The 13210-nt window shown below is 42.2% G+C and overlaps 1 long non-coding RNA gene across 1 annotated transcript in view; it reads left to right on the top strand.

The window, feature by feature from the left end:
* Positions 1-13210, top strand: part of LOC136790427 (uncharacterized) — a 276363-nt gene that overhangs the window by 161396 nt on the left and 101757 nt on the right. The gene's annotated exons all lie outside the window — the stretch shown is intronic.

The raw sequence follows: 13210 nt of genomic DNA, 5'->3' as shown, positions 1-13210 counted from the left end.
GACTGCAGGCCTTGTGTTGGAGACATGAGGTGGTCTTACCCTCCTGCAGCTCTGGAAGGGAAATGGAACTGTTTGGGTAGCTTAGAAAAGCTGTGTGTGAGCATGGGAAGTTTTCTGTGCTGGTCTGAACTAAGCCTCCTGGGACTCCTCGTGATTAATCTTACAAGCTTCTCCGGGGCTTTATCCTGACCTCGTCCCTGCTCTCATTCACACATATAGTAACAAAAATTCCTTTTGAGTCATCCTTAATAAGTGTTCAGAAAACTCACCTTTTCTTCCCAGAAGCGCTGTTTGCTGTGCTAAAGCAGCCCCTGGACAAAGCCTATGCTAGGATGACAAAGACATCCTAGAAGTGCTGCATGGAGAATTTTGTTTAACCCAGCTGGAGAATGAAATTCTCTTCTGGCTTGCAGCAAGGGTACAAGGGTGCAACTCTCTTCATTTCAGACGATCTGCACTTTTATACCATATAAGAAAGGCCTTAGTATCTCTGCTGTGAGAGTGGAGGAAGAGGCATCTTTCATTTTTCTTGTGCTTTTTATTCTGATTTTGCTCAGGCCTTCAGATGCAATTTGCATATCTGTCTTCATAATTTTGAGCTGGTAAAAGATTTTGATCAGAAAATGCTGACTGCAGTGAAGGGAAACTTTTTGCTGAAATATCTCACTTTAATGATGTAAATATCATGTTATACTCAGATCACTCCCATAAAATTGAGTATTTGTCCTCCACTGCATGATTTTGGGTTTTACACTGTCTTGCAATATTCATGCTATAATTATAAAAAATGCATAAACATAGAATTGGTTTCGGAATATTTTCTTTCACAGTAAAGTTATGAGATTATTGACTTTTTTATCCTGTTCCAGTGGAAGTACAATCTGAAAATTCTCAACTAAATAGAATTTTCTACTTTTAATTAGTTTTACTAAAATTATAACAGCTCCCCCCTCCCCCTTCCCCTCTCTTCCCCACATCCTACCACCCTCTTGCAGTCCAGGGCTTTGGAAAGAAGTCCCACCTGTTTCTTAACAGCATGTTGGGGAAGAATGGAAAGTAGAAGGACAGGAGAGGGAGGTGTGACTGTTGGTGATCTGAAACATTAGCAGGAACCTCCATTCCAGTTTTATCTGTAAAACTCCTCCTGGTGTGAGACAGCTGCTGCCTCTGAAGGCTTCTACATATCTCTTAAAATCCCAAGGATCCTTCCTTTTTTAACCTGTATTGTATCCTCATTGCCCTTGAGATCCTATATTACAGCTGCTTTCTTCAGAAGGATTTGATAAGAATATCTCTTTTGGACCATGTCAGTGTTAGAGAATTGCTGTCAAGCATCAAGAGATGCTCTCTCTCTTCCCCTGGGGCTTTAGAGATGCTATTCTAAAATTAAAGTGTTTGGTATAGATAAGATACTTAGGGTTATAACGAGGTCAAGAGTTGCTGGCAGTTTCTATCTGGATATTTTTTAGAAGTTGATCAGATCTCTGGCTGTGTTATTTTCCTTTTTAGACAGATAAATATAGACAGACCAGGTAGAGAAACAGTCAGGAACAGGAAGCTTTTGAAAAATATTTGGAAATTATTCTGATTGCATTGTTTAAGTCAAGTTGCACCATTTGATTGTGCTGGCATTCTCTGCAATGTAATGTGACACGGAATATGTGATGTAACGAGATATGCCCGCCAAAACCCAATGTGCTTTGTTTTAGTCAGAATGTATTAATCCACTTACTGAATAATTGACCCAAAGAGATTCTGTCAAACAGTACTAAATTATTCACTGGATTTCCAAACCAGCAGACAGTGTCCTTTAAATATTTAAGAATAATGTCAAATAATTTTCCACACCAAAAATATATATATAATTTGTGTATATTTGTTTAAGTTCTCTGGCTCTTCTGTGTTGCTTAAGGAGGAAAGGATAATTAAATGAAAGCCATTATGCCCTTCAGAGGTGTCAGGCTGGTGGGAGGGCAGAGGCTGTCCTGCCTGTGAACACCCCCAGAGGGAGAAGCAAATGCACATCCCGTTGGCTGTCAGACTTGGCTGGATGCTGTATCATTAGCACCTTTTCACTGCCTCACCCCTGTATTTTAAAGCAAAAGCCAAACTCTCCACATACGTATGCGTGTATTTTACCATGTAGCATGTGTCTTGGCGGTAAGTTCCCCAAGACAGGGTGCAGCACTGCAGGCTGCACAGCCAAGGCTGTTAAGTGCCTTGCTGTTCTCTACCCTGAGGCCTCGCAGTGCCTCTCTAGGTGTGCATTATGAGATAACAACCTTGCCGGATCAATTTTGGTGTGGAAAATAGGTTTCCTTAAAAAAGGGACACCAGTATAGCAGCATTCAAGTTCTACCAATTATAGTGTCTGACACCTTTCCCCTTGAAGGTTGCATGCTGAACGAGTGCAGGGTATATTTCTGGCTTGTTTAAAAAGGATGAGGACAGGCATCTGATAGCTTACCTTAATTATTCCATTTCCTACTCCCTATATACATTTCCAAAATCTAATTATAGTGCTTGTGGCCCCTGCTATCAGCCAGTACCCAGAGATTAATGTAAAGCCAGGGGAAGGACAGCTACCTCCCTTCACGCTTTACGCAACATTGCAAATATATTCCAGCAGTCTTTTGATACTAATATTTTGATGTATTCATCATTGTGTTAGCATCTGCAGTGAGCAATATTTACAGTTTATAAGCTCTTCCAAGACCAACCGTTCGTATTACTCCTATTAAGTCCATTCAATTTTCCACCTGAAATACCACATTTGTCTAGTCAGGGTTTGACATCTATTTTCAGGGGGGTGCTTTTAATAACAAGTTTTATTTAATTGTATGTTCTTCTTCTCCCAAATAATAAGCTAGGCAATCTGTTATGTATTGTCACACAACTAAGATGTACTTGGCTGCATTCTCATGTTTATTATCTTGGCCTTGATAAGGGGACATTTTTGTGTATATGCATCTGTGCGTGTTGAGGTGCAATTATTTATCTGCTCTTCCACAGCTTTATTTGGATTGGAATTTGCTGCGACGTCCCCACAAGTGCAGGAATGCGTCCAGGGGTGGGCTCTGTGTGCAGGCGGTCAGCAGCAGGCAATCCTCCTCAACAGGTTTGCTATTCCAAGCCACATGTATTGTCACACCCGGTTCCTTTTTGTAGGCAGCCAGAGCCCAAACATACACATATTAAATATTATTTATTTGGGAAAATAAATAAATACGGTAATGATTCCCTTGCATCTGCCTTCCTTTAAGAGTGTTTAGAACTGGCTTTAGGAGAGAGCAAGTCTGCTGACTCTGAGCAGCAGTTCAATAGGAGGAAGCAGAGCATCTTGTGAATGAAAATGGAACAAAAATATATAAATTCTTCTTTGTCTTCTTCTTCTTCCTATTATGATTATTGTTACTTAAGGGGTGAGGGGTGGGGAAATAAAACCAGCATTGAAAATAAACTTTGCAACTCCTTCAAGGACTAAAATTGAAGACTTATGTAGGTCTCCAAGTTCTTAATGTCAGAGCGTTGTCACAGGCATCATGAAATTCAATGTTTTGGCATCTTGGAACAGCAACAACAAACCAAGACTTGCCCAAGGAATGCACTGCTTCATTGGTTTGCCTCATAATTGCCATCATATGAGCTCCCCTGCCATAGCCCCTACTCACTGCACAGATAAATTCACTCCCAGATGAGACCTTTTGAGAGTCATCTTCTGCAATGAACTTCCATCCTTTTCTGACACTTCCTGTGGATGGATATGCCAGAATTTGTGCCTGGTTACAGTGTGGGTTACATGTCAAAGACCCCTTTTAACAGTCACCACATGCAGCAGGGGTGATGGACAGAGCTGGCTGGGAAATTAAGTTGCTGCTTTCTGAGAAATTCTGAAGTTGCAGAAGATTTTCTGTTAAACAGAATAAACAAACAAAGATGTAGTTATTTCCAGAAGGAAAAAAGAAAAGAAAAAAAAAAGAAAAAAGGAAATTGGAATCATATCAAAGGCTTTTTGCATAGCAGAATCAAAACCTTTGATTCTAATTCTAAATTCAGCCCTCTAAAAATTCTGTATGATAAATGTACCCATATAAAGGAATGAAAAGCCATAATATTGAAACAGAAAATCTACATCCTCCTTTCAGAGATGACACGCAAGAGCACTCTGATCTTCCCTGGATGGTTAATTTCTCTGTGCTTCGGGTTTTGCATCTTGCAACCTTTTTTCTTGCTTGCCTAATGATATCAGGTGGTTTGAGCCTAGGCTTCTCTTTCAGCATGCTATTTGTACCACACTTGTTGAACTGGGCAGCACAGAGCTACAGAAATAACTGTGCTCTTCCAAAAGGAATTTTCTTGTGCAGCCCCAACCTCTGTAAAGGATCAAGCAGGCAAGAGAGATGGGGATGGCAGCGTCACAGGCTCTCCTCCAGCCCCAGCATGAGGGAGAAAAGCAAGAGCAGGGACAGAGAGGGTCAATACAGGGATTTGCTTACTGATCCTTGGATGGAGGGTTGCAGGTGCCCTGCTGCTCCAATGGATGGGAAGAAGTTTCTCCCCTGCAGCCCTCATGAAGCCCCCTGGGGCTAACAGAGCCCCTGTGACACTGCTGTGGTATAGGTCTTGAAAGTGTAACCCTTGGTCCATAGATGAGCAGAGAAGTGGAGTGGTTTTCCCCAGTCACACAGCTAATAGGCATTAGAGTTGAGATTAAACCCTTACCCTTCTATTGTTTACATCAGCAACACCCATGTTCTTCCTTTTACTGGATATGAGGCAATATCTATGTTATGGTGCTCTATAGGTACATTAGCTACACTGACAGACGTGCTGTATAGCCTACATAAAACATGTGAAACCAATTAAATGAATTTGGAGGCCAAATTTGGTTGCTGGCTGGGTTACGGTCCTGCAAAGCAAGCTTTTAGGAGAAAGGCTGATCAAAACTTTGCAGAAAAGCACCTTAAGCCTCAAGTGTCGCAGCACTAGCAGTCAGGGTGGTGATGCACTGGGATGTACTCTGTGTGTGCTGGTGGGCTAACATGAGCATGAAGCAAACATCTTTTGAATGACTTGATGCCAGAGGGGGCATGTACAGCATCCCGAGACAGCCTTGGTGAGACATCTGACTGATTAGATACTGAGGTCAGGCGCTGACATACCAAGGTCATGCCACATACTGTTTTCCTCGTGCAGCTGGGCTCTGATAACATAGCAGTCAGTAGGACCACCCATCAGATAAGGTGGCAATTTTCTACAGGCTCAAATTGTTGTTGCAGCAAGGGAGGTCCAGATAAGATCAATCAGGCTCTGGAATGATTTAGCCATTCCTGGTCTTTTTCTTTTTTCTTTTTTCTTTTTTCTTTTTTCTTTTTTCTTTTTTCTTTTTTCTTTTTTCTTTTTTCTTTTTTTCTTTTTTCTTTTTTTTTTTTTCTTTTTCTTTTTCTTTTTCTTTTTCTTTTTCTTTTTCTTTTTCTTTTTCTTTTTCTTTTTCTTTTTCTTTTTCTTTTTCTTTTTCTTTTTCTTTTTCTTTTTCTTTTTCTTTTTCTTTTTCTTTTTCTTTTTCTTTTTCTTTTTCTTTTTCTTTTTCTTCTTTTCCTTTTCCTTTTCCTTTTCCTTTTCCTTTTCCTTTTCCTTTTCCTTTTCCTTTTCCTTTTCCTTTTCCTTTTCCTTTTCCTTTTCCTTTTCCTTTTCCTTTTCCTTTTCCTTTTCCTTTTCCTTTTTTTTTTTTTTCCTTCCCTTCTCTCTCTCTCTCTCTCTCTCTCTCTTTCTCTTTCTCTTTCTCTTTCTCTTCCCTTTTTTGTGAGGACACAACCTGTCTTTTGAATACAAATTCAGGGAGCACTTGTGGAATCCCATACCATCCTTGCAGCAAAATGAGAGGATTGATTTATGGGCTGGATCACTGAGAAACAGTAATTCTTCACTCTTTATGATGTTTTGTCAGAAGGTGCAGTACCCTCCAGTCAAAGAAGCGTGATTTCAGCTGGGTTTTCAGAACGAGAAGTGTGTGCGTGTGTGTGTGTGTTTGAGAATACGGCAGCTCCTGTAACACAGCAGTTAATAAGACATGGGCACATTAATCATGTGGCAGGTATTGAGTCTAACAGGGCAAGGCAGCAGGTTTTAAAAACAGCCAGTTAAGTTACTACCTGGTAGAAAAAGGCTGATAGCGTGCCCCAGGTTTTATGCCACTATCTGCAATTAAAGTTATTTTTTATCCTTTTTTTTTTTTCTTCTGTTTTAAAACTTTTAAATGTCTTCTGGTACCTGTAAGAAAATAAGCACGTGGAACTGGAACAGAAAGCTGTGCAGTCCCTTTCCAGTTCCTTTCCTCTTGATGTGCTGTGGCCCAGTCTGTACCTCAGGCATTTGCACAGGACTGCACTGTGGTCCCTCTCCTGCACCGTGTCCCCAAGTGCTAGACACAGCTGAATTTGTCCTGAGGGTCACAGCACAGAAGAGAGACTCTGGTGCTGTGAAACAGGTGGGATTGATTCCTCCCATTGGACTTTATGATCAAAGAAGACCTCAGCTGTAACCTAGAGATGTGACCCCCCTCTTTCATGTGACGCTGCAGGCAGCTTTATCATTATATGCCATGTGTACTTCTCTCTCTTTTATTATCACACACCCTATTAGGAGTGGAAAAGTCAAAAGGGAGGAAGAGTTAGGGTAATCCTGATTCAGAAAGGCAGATGAGCCCGTGCCTCTTTGGTGTCCTTTATTTAAGGCATCTCCAACCACTTGAGTTGTGAAGTTGTGCTCCAGCAATACTTATTTTTTGTTGCTAAAAAATGTTCATTCAGGAACACAATAAACTAAAGGAAGAGAGCTCTACTAAATGAAGCCTTCCCATGATTTTGTAAGCTTTCTGCATGTGCACATGTTCTTCATTTTGAGCCTTTGTCAAACACTGCTTGCCATGGTAGGTTGAGAACAAGTGGACAAATGAGCCATATATGACCACGTAAATATTTGCCTTCCTTCCCATATGACAACTAAAAATTTCTAGGACCGTATCTCTTGGCCAGTATTGAAACAGGCCCTTAAAGTAGGATACAAGCAGAGGACAGAAAAGGAGTTATATAGATTGCATTCTCAGAGGACATGAAAATTCCATCTTGCTCATTAATCAGTCCCTGACAGTGATGACGTTTCAAGGAATAATAAAAAAAAATAATTGTAATAAACAGAGACAAAAATGTACCTAAATATGATCTGGTGCAATGGGAAAAAAAATCATCATCTTGACTCTGGACTAATCATCAGCAAATGCCAAGCAACAAAAGGTGAAGGGCATAATTATGTGGCTCTGTTGCCGAGAATCACAAAATGGAGTTTGATGGACAGTGTTGGCAGTGGCTACGGTAAGCACAGCTTCCAGGGGAATGGCTGTGTTTGCAAGATGCAGGCCATAAATTTGGGTAAGATACTTGGATTGCCTGAGAATCACCACTTTCAGAAGGGTTCGTGGTCTGGGCTGAGGAGGTTCCTTTGCTACAGTGGGTATCACTGGTGCTAATCACTATAGCTTTTTCTGAGCTGATATATGTGAGCCGTGTCCCACTGGAGAGAAGGAAACCATAATGATTTGCAACACCAGAAGATCTCACCTACAGTTTTCAGATGTTGGTTTGTTTTGTTTTTCTTTTCAAGGTGGTTACTGGTTGCAGATTGCATTTGGAGGATCTTTGTGGTTGATTTTATGGACTCTTGAAGACATTTGACAGTAACAGTGCTGAGTAATGGCTACATGGATTTCATGTTGCTAATCAGATGATTTTTTTCTTCTTCTTTTCTTCTTTTACACATTTGTTCTGCTAAAGAGTTGAGTTGAGATGTGCCTAGGAAATAATTTCTCTGGCAAGTTCTGATATATTTTTCTGATAAGTTATTTTAAATTTATTTTATGTTCTCCCAGCTGTTGCCTCTCTGTGATTTCTCTTCAGATCATAGCTTCAGAATATACTGCACGTTACAGAGTAACTGAGCGAGATGACTGAGCCAGTTTTAACCGAGTGGTAGTTTGAAGTAGCACTGCTGTAGATATGTTTCTTCTGGCACCCAAGCCAGCTTAAAGCAGTTGGCTATCTCTACTTGACACTGCTGCCCGGAGTGGAGATACACACTTCCAACCCTTAGTCAATTAACAGAAAATATTGACAAACTCTCTCGCGCTTTAATATTTGTTTCCCAGAAGAAAATCCTTTCCTAAGTACATTACAGTGTAATTTCACTTGTAGCTGACTAAATACAAATATTGCTTGTACAGTCGTGTTTGCTGCCCAGCTCTCTTTCTGCAGAGCTCTACAGGCAAACTGCGTTCACAGGAGCATGTGGATGGCTGCTCCTTGCCCAGCCAAAGGGAAATCTTGGCCCCACTGAACTCTCTGATGAAACTCTCACTAATTATTTATGGGGCCAAAATATTTATTGTAGCAAACACTCTGGGTAAATTGACAGTGCCTCTTTTCTCTCCCAGAAAGAACTGGAGTTCTCAGCCAGACTGTCACTTGGAACATTGGTGCTAAGCAAATGACCTCTCTGTCACCTTCTCACTCTTACCCAATACATCTCATTTTTTCACTGGGTTGTTCTGAGCGTATGATATAATTATCAAAATTAAGAAAGGCTTTGTTTCTTTTTTTTTCTATTCTTGGCAAATTATGTTTGTTTTCAGTTGTGTTGTTTGTTTGTTTGTTTTCCAAAAGAATATATATATAAAAAAAAAAACAAAACAGGAAAGCTTGAGGTGGTCTCTTAATTGCCAGAGCACGGATAACTTGTGATGAGTTCAAGTCCACTTAACTCCCTCTCAGACTGGTTCCATCTCACCTGTAAGCTCTATCTGCAGTCCAGCCCACTGACTTCCCAGGAGTCTTTTCCCTGCAGACACCTCACACGTTAGCTCGTTCCCTAATTAGCCTGAATGTGCTCTCCCGGCTCCATTTGAGTTGTGTACCCATGCTTAGAAGCCACTGCTGGGATGAAATAGGCACTCGTCTTTGAGGCAGAGCTCTGGTGCAGTTGAAGTCAGGATGGACAGACAGTTTGCCTCCGCCTCGTTCCCCAAGGGTGTCTGCAGAGTCTCCTGAGGGATTGTGCTGTGGCACCAGGTGAGAAGGCAGAGCCCCACTGCTTCAGGAATGATCCCAAGGGCACCAGTCACATAACAGCTCCTATTCCTTCACTCTGCTTTCAGTAGCAGATGAATATTTGTGGCTTAAACCTCAGGACTACCTAGACATTCATATGGTCAGTGGTCACAGAAAGGACGTAGGTTATATGGATAGATCATCCTCTGGAGACTTGCAAATATATCTCCTTATTTCCATTTTTTTTAGAAAATGTAGGCATCATCTGGCATCCAAAACCTAAAATTTCCAAGGTAGTGCACTCCCTAAACAGGGCAGTCAAAGCAGGTGCACTGGGTTTCCCTCTTAGTAGGCTAACCAATGATCTACAAGGTAATGCAAAAAGCATAATAAAAAGGGGGGAGGGAGAGAGGGAATGAAAGCTTCCAGCAACAGAAACCACTTCATCTTTTGTCATTCTCAGATATTTGAAAGTGCCTCAAACTTTCTTTTGGTAATTGCTATGCAAACATTTTTGATGTCTGTGTAAAAACATCTGGATGCTTACAGTGGCATCTGGACATAAATATTAAAAGATCAACAAAAACTTGATGTGAATTAACCATGTGGATAACCATAAAAACCACAACCACAAAAAACCTGCTCTGAGTCTTTGGCTGGAAAAATGGATGCCTCCTCCCTTGTTTTTAATGTGCTTATGAACTAACATTTAAAAAACAAGTGGTCTTGACTAATGGCTGTTTTTTCTTTCATTTTGACCACTCATAATCAGACTAGAAATTCCCTGGCCTGATTAAATCGGTAGGGAATGTCTCTCACTGCCTCTCTAGGCACTCCACCATTTTTTTTTTTTGGTGTTATAGGTGGAATATTTGATTTTGGTTCTGAAGTGTATGCTCATAAGGCTCCTTTTCCTCCTGGACACAGCCTGGACTCCCACTGAATTTATACTGTGTGAATGCAGGGCCATGAGCTGAGGAACTTACAAGCAATTGCTGTAGGCAGTCTCGTCCCTCAGTTATGAGAATTGTGGTTTTGGTGAACTCAGGTCTTGTTGTAGCATTCTCACTGGGGAGAAGAATTGTGAGGAAAGAAAAATGACTCTAAGGTCCTCCCACACAGGACATTTGAAGGAAAACAGTAGCCCTGCATCCAATTCTGACAATGTGAAAAAGCAAGCTAAAGTGTTAATTCCATGATTATTTTTCATTTTATAGAGTCTAGTCTCATGGCTATTGAGCCCCTCATGTCTGCAGTGATGCAGGTTGCTTTTTCCAAAAGTGGCAAGGACATGAAGACACCTAAGTACCTTTGCTTTTTAATGAATCTGAGGTGCAGATAATCAAAGATTTTAGAAGCTGACAGGAGTCAAGCATGTAAATGGGTTAGATAACCCAGGTCTTTTTATCTTGATTTTCTCCTGGTAAAACCAGAAACAATAGCTTTTCCCCTCCAGAAGTGAATACATGAAAGACTGAGCAGCGTTAGAATAACAGTGATCCGCTAAATTTTTCAGAGAGAACTGGAAAATTCACAGTTGAGTGGATACGGATCAGCAAAGCAATGCTGAATCTTCTAGGAGACATCTCTTGCTCTCATCTCATCTTGTTCTCATTCTTAATCCTTTCTTCCTGGTCTTTCAGTTTGGTTTGCTCTCTCGCTGCAGTGCTTCACTGCATGGCTTTCTTAGCCACGATCAGCTGCAAGTTGTATATATCCCACCACCCAAGCTAGACTGCTTATGGAATGGATTTGTTTTTGTCAGGGCATTTCTGTCTCTTCGTATGCTGAAGACATATGTATTTCACAGTGGAAATGGAAATGTTGTCACTGGTGGTTGCCCTCTGTGGTTGGTAACCCACTGGGAGGTTCTGGCTAGGCCCTACTTCAAGGTGAACAAATGGCTCTAAAAGACTCTCAAGAATGGAAACACACAGATGTTTATACTTGATTCCTGCCCTAATATTTGGTAAGGACTCTATAATTTAAATAAAAGGGCTCATTTTTCCCCAATTTAATGTCTTTTTAGCAGTGTGGGAGTTATAAACATTATAATAATTTTACCACTTTCATATTTAAAAATATGCCCTTTAAGCATTTACATTCAAGATTTGTTTTTCTTCAGATGTGTAAATAACGCATAGCAATTTGCATCTCATGCATAAATCTTTCTCCTGTTGAATGTAAATTAAAAAATAATAATAATCCAACCCCCAACCCCTTTCATTTGCCTTTTTTCCCACTTCCTCATATTTATGGCTAACTCTTCCAAGGATAATTTTTGGGGTTTATGTGTGTTTAAAAATTTTTCTTACTGAAGTTTTCTTCCACTGTGTAATAAGAAGCCTGAAGCTGATTAATAGTGTTTTCTTTTCCAGTCCTAATGAAAGTATTTCAGGTTTTATGCATCCCTGATGAACCTATGTTAAATAACGTGTGTGTGTGTGTGTGTTGCTCTTTCTCGGGATTTATCGCAAATTAATTTAGTTTCTGGGGACCTTTCCCTGTCTGCAGCAGGGGGGTTGGGACTAGATTATCTTCAAGGTCCCTTCCAACCCAAACCGGTCTATGATTCTATGATTCTGTACCGTGCAGGACAGTGTCAGCACTGGCTTAGTCTATTTCTACTTGCTGTTAAACCAGAAATGAGGCATTCGTCAGGATGAGCCAAGAAGGGCTGAACGGACATTTTGTGCTGCTGACTACCCCTTGTGAGTTTTGCTGGAGAAAAAGTGCTCTGGAAAGTTGCTGGAGCCCCGAATTCACAGGAAGCTCTTCTCCAACATGCACTTGCCATCTCATCTGGTTGCACCCTCTGGGTGGTTTTACTCCACAGATTTCCTCCACCGGCACTTTCTGTACCTGTGGATCAGCACCGTGGGGCTCAGCCCACTAAAAATACCTTCTCCGGAGAGTCGGGCTGCCTTGGTAAAAATGTGACTGAAATACCTTGTTGAATCATCTCCCTCAGCTCAGATGGGCTCTGCTATTTCTGCAGAGCCCCTTCTGCCTGGCCAGGTGGGCGAGCAGCAGCCCTGCGGAAGGTGCGGGTGTCGCGAGCTGCCCGGCTCTCGGAGGCAGGTGCTGCGGCACCAGCAGCTCCAAGCGCCACTCCGGCAAGCGGTGGGTGAGCATTTCCTCCGCTGCCGCCTGGTCGCGGCAGTGCTAATTTTAACGTGGTGAGGAGAAGGAGGGATGTGATAGCAAGATGGTCCCAGCTGTTCATCCTAGGGAGGCGAGCGGCACTTTTATTCGGAGAGGGAAGGCAGGAACTCCAGTTTCACTGTGCAGGCTGGGGGAGTGGGGAGAGGAGAGTAAAACTTTTGCTAGATTCGTCTTTTGTCTTACAAAAGTGCTTCCAAAGACTCAGCCTCTCTCCCCCGCCCTGCGAGTTATATTTAGTTTTAAGCTCTCTTGGCTGCTGCATTGATAGCTCCTTACCATTTCCAGTGCAATTAATCAGAGCGGGGTTGATTGTGCTTTTGTCTGTGATTGTGTAAATCAGGATCCTTCTGTCTGAGATGGAGAGACCTGCGCTGCCCTGCGCCCAGCCCAGCCCTCCCAGCCTGCTGGGGGACCCACGGGGCTGGGGGCTCTGCCCAGCAGCACAGCCAGACTCACCCAGTTCAGGACGGGGAGCGACCGCCTTCTTAAAAACAGGTCGAAGGCAGCGCAGAGTAGTGCTTCTGCAAGGTGAATTGACAAGGGAGAGTAGTTCGGGGTACAAAAATGGTTCACAGTGAGAAACTGAGTCCCAAGGAGCTCCGTTGCTCCTAACGGCCTACAGACTGCTCCTACCCTCATTTACAGGAGGGGCAGGAATGAAAATTTTGGGAGAAATCGTAACAGCTTTGGCCCTTGCCACCGGCCTGTCTGGGTCACCCTGAGGCAGCCATGCGCTCACTGAGATCAGTGTTTGTTTTGGGAGAGCAAGAGCACAGCAACAGCTGTGAGGGTGTGTGACACCTTTCGTGTATTTGGAGAGGTGAACTTAAAGAACAAACTGTATGGCAGGAGCTCCCAGCACAGCCAGGCTTCACTGGCTCTTCAGCAATTGCTCTTTTCCTGGGTACTTCACAGTCTGTGAATCAGCTCAGAAAATGTCTGCCCAT

The sequence above is a fragment of the Anser cygnoides genome, chromosome 3 (assembly GCF_040182565.1).
Source record: "Anser cygnoides isolate HZ-2024a breed goose chromosome 3, Taihu_goose_T2T_genome, whole genome shotgun sequence".
Lineage (NCBI taxonomy): Eukaryota > Metazoa > Chordata > Aves > Anseriformes > Anatidae > Anser > Anser cygnoides.
Note: the sequence above shows the minus strand (reverse complement) of the source record. Positions and strands in the feature narration are given on the sequence as shown.